Genomic DNA, 10,510 nt, shown 5'->3' on the forward strand with positions numbered 1-10,510 from the left:
AAGATCATATGCCAATAATGGCATTAAGTATGATTTGTAGTGTGTCGTTCAAATATTGTGATATTTTCTGGTTTACAAATGTAAAACATGCAGAAGAAATACTAAGATTTATAAAACGTTAATATGTCGGATATTGCCACACAAAACAAAGGAAACAGAAAAAATAGCGTACAATTGTCGTACCCAATATTAACTTTGTTTCCCGTTGCGTTGGGTTAACTTTATAAAAATTTGTTGTTTGTTTTCACTTGTCCTTATTATAATTATGAGATTTGTTCTAATTCAGTTATAGTGATTTATTTGTCGATTAATTAAAATGCCAAGAACAATGCAACTGAAAAAGAACTGAACTGTAAGATAGATCAAGAACAATTTCTTTGCCTCGTTTAAATTAATTTCTGATTTACACTCATTTTATGGTTAACGCTTAGAACTTAATTTGGTATTGTAATTTTCAAAATGAGCTACTTCCTAAATAATACATTGTTTGCACTGTCAACTATAACAACACAATTAGAAAGAAATATGTTTCGTGCTACACGTTAAGAATTGTTACCTTCAACTTGTTTTTTGCATTTTAAGTTGGAACGGCACATACTTATCAGTAAAAATAGCAAATTATGGTTCACTGTTATAAATATTAATCAGATTTTAATTCGCTAGGGAAATTAATTTCAGAAATAATGAAAAGAAAAACTAACATGCAAGTGCATCTGCATTATAGAATGCTAAAATACATTCCGTAAATCAATGAACTGAATTAATATTTAAAATTCTATTTCTCCTGAATTATTCACCCTTCTTTTGTATACAAAGCCTGTACATATTGTAGGGTTGTTATTTTTAACTGCTTGACATAAAAGTATAAAGATATATCTTATACGCGTACATAAATAGCATTCGGAAAAAAAATAAAAACAGCACTAAGCTACTTCTGTGTCCGAGATGTTAAGTATTTTGAGCAATTATAGAAATAACTATATCTTTACGATAAATTTCGCTTTAAATGCAATGCGTTGTAACATTTAAAGGTTGTTTTTGTCTCTAACTTTTGTATAATTTATATAAATCGACCAATTTTATCGGTGATATTCAAATGCCATTAGTCTTTTAAATAGAACATGCCTCTATTTCTTAGACAAATGAGATCGTTAAAAAGATACATGTAGCATACACATTATTATCTACGTAGGAAATACACGAATCCATTTTTTTCTTCTTAAAATGTAATAGAAACAAAACATAATGCAATAAAACAGTTACCTTTCAAATAAATTAAGACTAATTTCTCGTTTTACTATTTTTACAGTTAAATGTCCATGCTGCAACATTATTTTTTTATATAAATTTGTTCAGAATTACAAAGATACAAAGAAAGAACACAAAATTACAAATGAAACATTATTTTTATCACAGGCTAATGAAACGGATGAAATTTCTTTTATATATAAAATACAGCTTTTTCCTGCTTCCCAATTTTTATCAGTGTACTTAATAAGTCCCGGATACCTTTAATTCGATTCCAAAACATGGTACATGTATGTGTGATTCATACGGATGCTTACACGCATTATAAAAATTTTCGTGATCCTAAAATTCATACTGATTTTGATCTGGTTATTTTTTTTATTTGTTTTGGTAATCCTTAATGTTATCCAAAAAATAGTATCGTTTCATTGTGAGTCAATAATTGTGTTTCATCTTGTTAAATTGTTCATTTAATGTAAACTTTATATGATTATTTTTAGTTTCTAAAACAGTGTAAATAAAATCAGTATCATTTGACATGCGTCTAATTTATTTGTAAGTGCCTGTGTTAGATGCCTTTTTGAGATACTATTCTCTTAATATTTACTATATGATCGTTTGCAAAGCCTCTCCATATGATTCTCATTAGTTCTTTGTTTTTGCCTGAAGCTAATCGTATTGATCAGAACAAGGGGACAAAAATATCGGAAAACTTGTAAACTTGATGTGCAGAATACTAAATAATACAAACTTCTTAACTCACTTGGGATATACGAAGTGGAAACTTATCCGAAGGTTACAAATACAACGTGAGTACGAGTGATACAAATTTTCTTGATCTCGTCATTATAAGATATGTATAGCATCGATTCTAATGTAACATTATAAAACGAAACGTAAAGACTATCGCGTATTTGAAGAACATTTTATCTTATTTTATCACGACACTTAAGCTCCAGTCCCCCTCCAAAAAAGAAACAACAATGTTTTTTTTTCTAATTCTAATTAGACGCATAACAAAAATGTACGTGTAATTACAAAATGTTATAAATAAATTATTTACATATCTCAATTATGTTTTGCAAACTATTCATCTAAAAATAATGTTTTCGGGGTATACGTTCAGGCTATGAATATAGAAACAAAGAAACAATGTGTTTTACCAAACATTCCTATCAACGGAATATTGAAACAATCACAGTGATATATGAAAACGCACAACCATAATTTAACAAAATAAGTCTGTTTATAACATGTAATAGAAAGTGCAACATCTTCCACGCCTCCACCCATTTCTCCCCCCCCCCCGCCAGTGTTGACATAAGCAGTACCCATCTTTTAACATTATTAAATATTCCGTATTGAAAGTATTACAAGTAGTCCATATGAAATATTCAATATTAGATTTGCATTATGCTCATATTTTGCTGTCATGTTTATTCTAATTAGTAATATATTTCAAATGATTGGCTATTAAAAAGGTGAGTGGCCAATAATTGATAATGAAAAAAGTTTCTGATGCAATATAAAAATTACTCAGATTATAAAAAGATCGCCCAACTCTATTTAAGAATTGAGCGTTACCGATATATTCTGAAAGATATTTATAGTAAAGCAGAAAGACCATCTTAATACAGAAGTTGAAACAAGTAAAATGAAAATTTTACCAATAACAAAAACAAAAAAGTATCAGTCATAGTAATTACGACAATAATAATAATTATCAATTTTGCAATGTGATTGCCTAGTTCAATGAATGCCTAATACTTTAAAGACATTTACCAAGCAATATTTCAATAGAGAAAAAGAAATAAATTCAAAATTATATAAACTCATATTTTGATCTTTAACTTTTACTATAATATTTCACTAGTTCCGTAGTTATATATCAATACTTCCTGGGATACTCGTTCAAATATTTAAGTCAAGGTAACATGTCAATAAATATTTTTAATGTTCTGTTTTTTAAGTCATAGGTATGGTAGTGTAGTTTCGTAAGTCGATACGGTAGAATATTTTCTTTGTAAAAACAGTGAAACGTTTTAATTCATGTATCTTTCTTTTATATTATTTTGCGGTAAAAAATGTTCTTTAATATTTTATTATTTTGAAGGATATATTTTGGGTTTACTCGAAGTGTTTCTTACCTATATTTTAAACGAATCCTAATAGTGGGGCGGGAAATTGAGAAAATAGTGCAAATTGTGATACAAGCATGAAACTTTCAGGAAATCATCTTTAGACCATGTAGATTTCAAAAGTGAAGTGGGCCCAAAAATATCTCTGCTCATTCAAGATGGCCGCCATTTTCAAAATGGCCGCCATATAAATTTGAGTACATTCTAGCTCATTCATTCCAATTTTTTGTACAGACCTTTAACTCACACCAAAAGCATGCATATAATTTCTCCTTTTCAAAAATTTAAATCTCACAAAATTTCTCTTTCATACTTCTTCCAAATCCAAGATGGCGTCAAATATGGCCGTCGATTTTGTGCAAAACTGTTATATCATTTTTATAGTATAATTTGTTGCACAAATAATGTTTATTATGATAAAAAAAGTGTTTAAACATATCAGAGGTAATCAAATTATATGTTAATCTCAATAAAAGTAAACATTTTAAAAGTTTTTGTCTAAAAACATTTTTAAAAAAGATCAAGAAAAAATTCCATTTTTTTTTTCATATTTTTCAATTTGATTTTCTAAAGTAATGTACAAAGTTAAAAAAGTTACTTTATATCTTAAACTGTATTTGACATTCCATTAATATCATGTGTTTATTGTAAAGAATGTAAGAAAAGCATTAAATCTGTAGGTTTTATATTTTGTGAAAGTGGGTGGGGTAATTTTATATGATAATTGTGAAAGAAAAAACAACAGAAAATCTACATAGCTAAGTTCATTCTATTTCTTTGCCTTTTTACTTTTCTATGAATTCTTATGCAAATGTTCCAACTTAAAAAGTACTTTTTATTTGATGAAAGTATTTTTGTCTTCCTTCGGGCCATTTGGTGGGTGAGCAAGAAATGCACATACAAACATGTGTATACATTCAGTTATTAAATTTGGTTGCATGATAATTCTTGTTTCAATATATTTGATATCATATATTAATTGTTAATCGTAAAGACATATAAGAAGACAATAAATCAACTAAACGTGCTTAAAATAGCAAACATGTATTTGAATGTAAGGTATAAAGGTAGTCCATAAACGCATATTTTTGACTCCTCCACAATTTTATATTTATAATATAAACATTGCTTAAAAGCCAACAAAATGTATGTGATGTGAAACATATATATCAATATATATGGCCTGGCCTGCATGCAGCTTTTTGAAAAGTTAAGATACAAACTAAGTGTACTAGTATTTCCTAAAGTAATCATATCTTATTTTTTTCTTTCAATAAGAGGGTAATGATGACCCTGGATCACTCACCTAAGATCATTGTTGGAAAAAAAGTAACAAGATCATTTTGGGAGTGTCAATTATGTCATAACACACATGATTTGTGTCATAATTGAATCCGGTTGCTTTTAAAGAAATATGCTCAATATCTGCTTTCAATTTTTTATTTCACACGAGAGAACTTTAATAACTATATCTATATACGAGTCCATATAAACTTAGTGACCTTTTGTGTTTGGTAAATTTGGACCATGTTGTCCATGATATATCATTATTATAACATAATTATGATGATACATGATTAATGTATATGCGTCGGATAGTGTAGTTTAAGAGAAAACATATTTATTACAGTAGTCTTTGTAAATTAAGTGATACCATTGCAAAACCATTTTAGACTGCAATAGCATCATACAAATTTATGCATGTTATATCAGTCTACATCCCAAATACCTTATTTCAAGTCAATGAAGTTTAACACTAGATGTTTTTAATGTGTTTTCCTATACAAGTCTGTGAACCCAGGTGGCTCTATGAGCATGATTCATTAAATGTGTTTATAAAGACCTAAGGTAGTGCTACATGCCAGCTTAGTACCTGTGCTCTATGCATTTTGATTTTTGAGAAGATTTTTTTATTGCATGTACACTTAATGATACAAAAGTGTTTTATGTAACTTTTAAAGAGGTCTTCTTTACTTGGCAAGGTTATATTTTGACTATCTAAGCTCTAGGCATTACAGTTTGTTTGTTTGTTGATTTTTTTTTAATAACATCAACAACAAAACAACTTCAATGCGATTCCCTACACAAGTCTTTAAAAACTGTGTTCCTCGTGAGGGCCTTTAAATCATGTTCCTGCAGTCCAAAATGGCTTGCCCTGTCACTTAGTTTACATTGACTTATATATTAAAATTCTTCTCCGAAACTATGTGCACAGAGAAGAGAAAATATCGTAGATCATAACATTGTGATGCTATATATAGAGATTATGAACTATTGGCATAGGGTCAAAATCACTTAGTTTACATGGACTCTTATCGGAATATAGATATGAGTCTTCTTGTAGTTCTGAGAGTCTAGTTATTGGACATGATTCTTTAAATCATGACTGGTGAAAAAAAGATACTCCTTATATGATTTTAGCATTCTTCAGTATAAAAGAATTATAGACCTTTTCCAGCAGTGGGTCTTAGGCGCGTGATCTAGGGTCAACAATGCTCTCTTGTTTTATGGGAAAAATAAAGTAGGAATACATTTAGTTTATATTCCAAAGTATAAGCTATGTTTGTTATGTGGGTCAAGCGGTTTTATTGATACCTATTTTAGCACACCTAGTCATTAGATAATATGATGTATCAGTCGCCAAAATTTTTGTTTCTTTTGAAAATATCATGTCTACATAAGTTATTAGAAATGGACGGTACTTATTCAATTATACTTGGTTACAATGATGTGCAAGTAAATATAACTTTGAATCATTCTGTTACAAGCTTTTAGCAAGACTAAATTGTGCAGGAAATAATTGTATTCATAAATAGACAACATTTCACTAAGGTCCAGACATGATTTTATCTAACATATGGTTCGTTGATGAATATTCAGTCTTCTTTCTGTACAATTATCAAGTTATATTATGACTATTGAAACAACTTATATCATGCAAACACATTTAATAACTGAATGTATACATATGATTGTATCTGCATTTATTGATATTTTAGTACACCCTCTAGACCTGAAGGAAAACAAAAATACCTTAATACAATAAAATACTTTTACAGTGAATATTTGCATAAGAATTCTTAAAAAACGTTATTTTGTACTACAATTGTCTGATAAATTTACCCCACCCACTTTTAATAAGTATAAAACCTTCACATTTTTGTTTGTTTTTGTTACAATTATACAATAAAACATAGTGTTGATTGAATATCAAATACACTTTAAGAAACTATGTAACTTTTGGAATTTTGTACATAGACCTAGAAAACCATGTTAGAGAAAAATGAAAAAATGGCACTTTTTCTTTGATTTTTTAAAATATTTTTTTTGTACAAAAAACTAAAAACATGACTAACAATGTGGTTAACCTAAAAATTTATTTTTTTCTACTATATTTCACAATTTTATATGGAAATACTCATACCGTGTGCAAAAAATTATACTACAAAAGAGATATATCAGTTTTCATTAAAATTGGCAGCCATATTGGACGCCATCTTGGATTCTGAAAAAATATGCAAGAGAAATTGCTTAAAGATTTAAATTTTTGAAAAGGGGAAACTATACGCATGCTTTGGTGTAAGTTTCAGGTCTGTACAAAAAATTGGAATGAATGATCTATTATGTACATCAAATTTATATGGCGGCCATCTTGAAAATGGCGGCCATCTTGAATGAGCAGAGATATTTTTGGGCCCACTTCACTTTTGAAATCTACATGGTCTAAAGATAATTTCCTGAAAGTTTCATGCTTGTATCACAATTTGCACTATTTTGACAGCAGAGACCTTATTTCCCGCCCCACTATAATGGAAAAATTTCCTTTTGTTGGTTTAAAAGTTTGACACTATAATTCGGTTTCAAAACACTTATCTAAAGTGATTTTCATAATTATAATGATGTTTTCCTACAACATATGGAAGAAGAAGCTTTGTTTTCGATGTAGATAAAGCAAAAATTCAGTTCCAGTTGATGTTCGAAATGCGCCTCGGACACAACGTAGGCATTGTTGATGTATAGTTACAAATGTCCAAAACCAGTTGAAATTTCAGTTTAATTTTCAAGTGGAGGAATTTGGTCTACAGTCCGTACTAGACACAACTATTAATGTATTCTAGTCTTAAAGACGTTTAAAATTTAACAATTTGGAATAAAGGAGAAACATCTATTTGGAGTATACGTACTAAAAAAAACTATAAGTCCTTGTTAGATTTAGTTGAGATAACTTGAAATGCCAAGATTTGCATCCTAATATATAACATCCATGTAAGAAATTATTTCATCAAATTTAATTTAATAATGAGATAACCTCATTTTGTAGTAAACCATTTAAATTCAATTTTGTCTTGCAATTTTCAAAATTGTCTCTTTCTGAGTAATGAAGTGTCCCAACTGTCACATTTAACAAAACAATTTGAAAGACAAATGAAAACAAATGCATTGTGCTTTACACCAAGACGGTTTTAGCATCATTATAATTGATTTTGACAAACATCAAAAAGATAAAGCACAAAATAGCAATTTAAAGTTTTTTAACATACATTTATGTATAATATACGAATGTTATGCCTGCTAATGGCGTATACAATACAGCTTTCAAAAGATGGAAAAATTCATAAACGCCCTAATCGACAACTTGACAAATGTGGCAGGATCTATTTCTTTGTACGTGTTCATGGACTTTAATGGTAAATTCATTTATTTATACTCTTTAAAAGCAGGATACAAATAAGCAAAATTCAACATTTACACAATTTATTTAATTCAATGCAAAATACTTGATACCGATATTACTAAATGTTCATTAATATCTTGATTCAATTTCAAAGCAAATTCGGATTGGTTGCGTATACAACTTAATTTCCTAATTAAGTAAGATTTCTCGTCGAGTCAAAGTTTGATCGTCGATGAATGGTTCTTTTGTGTCACTGTTGACTGTATCAACATTTGATGATCGTTTGTCATGCCCGGTGTATATCATCTCATGATGTTAGTAATGTCTTTGTTTCTGCCTGAGATTAATTGCATTGATCAGGGCAAAGAGACCAAGCTATAAGAAAACTTGAAGCCTTTACGTGTACAATTGTCAGATATATATTTCTGAAAACAATTTGGATATACAAAGTGAAACTTATCCAAAAGAAACAATTACAACCGAATTATGAAGCAATATTATAACCAATGGATATTTTCATTGTTCTTATTATTATAAATAAACTATCACACCTGTTCAAATAACATTACCAGAACAAATGTAAAGTCAACAGATTATTAAGTGCTCCAAGTCATTCCTTTGTGAAAGCTTTAAAATTGTTCGACTTATATTTAGTCGATAACTTATTTATATATTTCATCTTCCGTTTATTATTTTATCTTACTACCATATATGTTGTTCTACGTCGATTTTGCATTAATTTAATTTTTTAACCATTCATTAAAAATAGTATTATATGATTATATTACAAATCTGCCAATTCATATAGAAATAAACCTATTGTAATTCAAACCTGGCAATGTCGAAGTGAAATGATAGAGGAACATGATATTATGCAGAGAAGCTATCACAAAATAGTTCCCCTACTCTACTCCCTCAGATGTCTTTTCTGCTCGTCGAATTTTCATTTCAACATCGTAGTGTTTTTGGCGTTAAAGTTAAAGGGAAATAAATACTCACATGTTATTAAGGAAATGTTTGATGACAGACATTTGCCGTCAGACACAGTCATTGTTATTGCTGACGCGATCATAGTGATTTACAATACTTCCTTGCATATTCGACTGGTGTTTACGTTAGTTTTACCCATTCCGAAAATTGCATCTGCCATGGGGTGCCAAGTGAGTCGAGTGCTATACAATGGCGTGCTTAGAATGACGTAATTTCGCCGTTATGATAAATGTTGTAATTTCATATGCTGTTGTAAGAAAATAGTTACGGATGTAATGACATAAATTTCTATGCAATGCAAATATTGTTTTCTTAAAATAAAGAATCTAAAACATGATGGAATATGGTAGAATAAGCAAGAACAAATATCTGACATTTGTTTGCGGATCGGAATATCCGTCCCTCGGGAACCGCCCATGGGACGGATATTCCGATCTGAACCGCAACATATGACAGATATTATTAGTTTAAACATTTCTTTTCCATTTTCGTATTCTTTACCGCCCTTTACTTGTCAAAAATATAAAATAAGTGTTAAAGTTGCTATATACAATGTTGCCATTGTTCAGGAAAGATCAATATAAATGATCTTCATCTGAATAACTCAAAAGTACTAATATGGTCCCTATCATTTTAGAAGTTTAAAGAAATTATGATAATATTGAAGATCGTTGCAATCGTTCAAACATCTTGTCAAACCGCTCTATTTTAATTTCGGCCAGGAGATTTTAGTAATACAATTGTAATATTGACTTTGTTTACCTTACGTCTCAAGAATAATAATGAATGGATAACTTTTGTTAAATGTCTACAAATGATTTCCATTTATCATTTTCATATATTTACATGTAAAAGAATAGATTTAACTGGCATTGGCATGTTTTGTGCATGTTCAACATATAAGGAGCTAAGGAGTATGAGTCATTCTTTTGGTTTTGTTTCCGATAAAATGTTAACTTAATTGTTTTGAATCTAATTGTTATTGCAATGCTTGTTTAAGATAAAAGCGTTTTGCCATGAAACATGTCTGAACCATTTCGCATATTATCTATTAACTTAAAGTTTATCTAGTTATATCATAGATAATTATGCGATACTTAAGTTAACGAACACAAAACTTTGATAGATAAACAGATAACTAAATTCTAAGTGTTGGCAGTTCTGGGCACTCTTTGGTGTTTTTGGAAGTGAGACACTTATTCTCAATTTATCGTGTGAACACGGAAACTAGCTAGTTAGTCAGATAGTTAACTGTTATAAAAATATATATTCATGGCACAAATGACATTTTGTTAACCTTCGTGTAGACACCTAATGTATTTTTTCCTGTAACTGCAAATTTGATAAAGAGACTATTGTGTTTTGAATAGTTTAGATACACGTAATCCATTTTGGTAAACTTAAAGTTGTAAGACAATAACTTATATCTAAGATGTTGTATACATGTATGTACCTATTT

The sequence above is a fragment of the Ruditapes philippinarum genome, unplaced genomic scaffold (genome assembly GCF_026571515.1).
Source record: "Ruditapes philippinarum isolate M1 unplaced genomic scaffold, ASM2657151v2 ctg102_1_1_1_1, whole genome shotgun sequence".
NCBI lineage: Eukaryota > Metazoa > Mollusca > Bivalvia > Venerida > Veneridae > Ruditapes > Ruditapes philippinarum.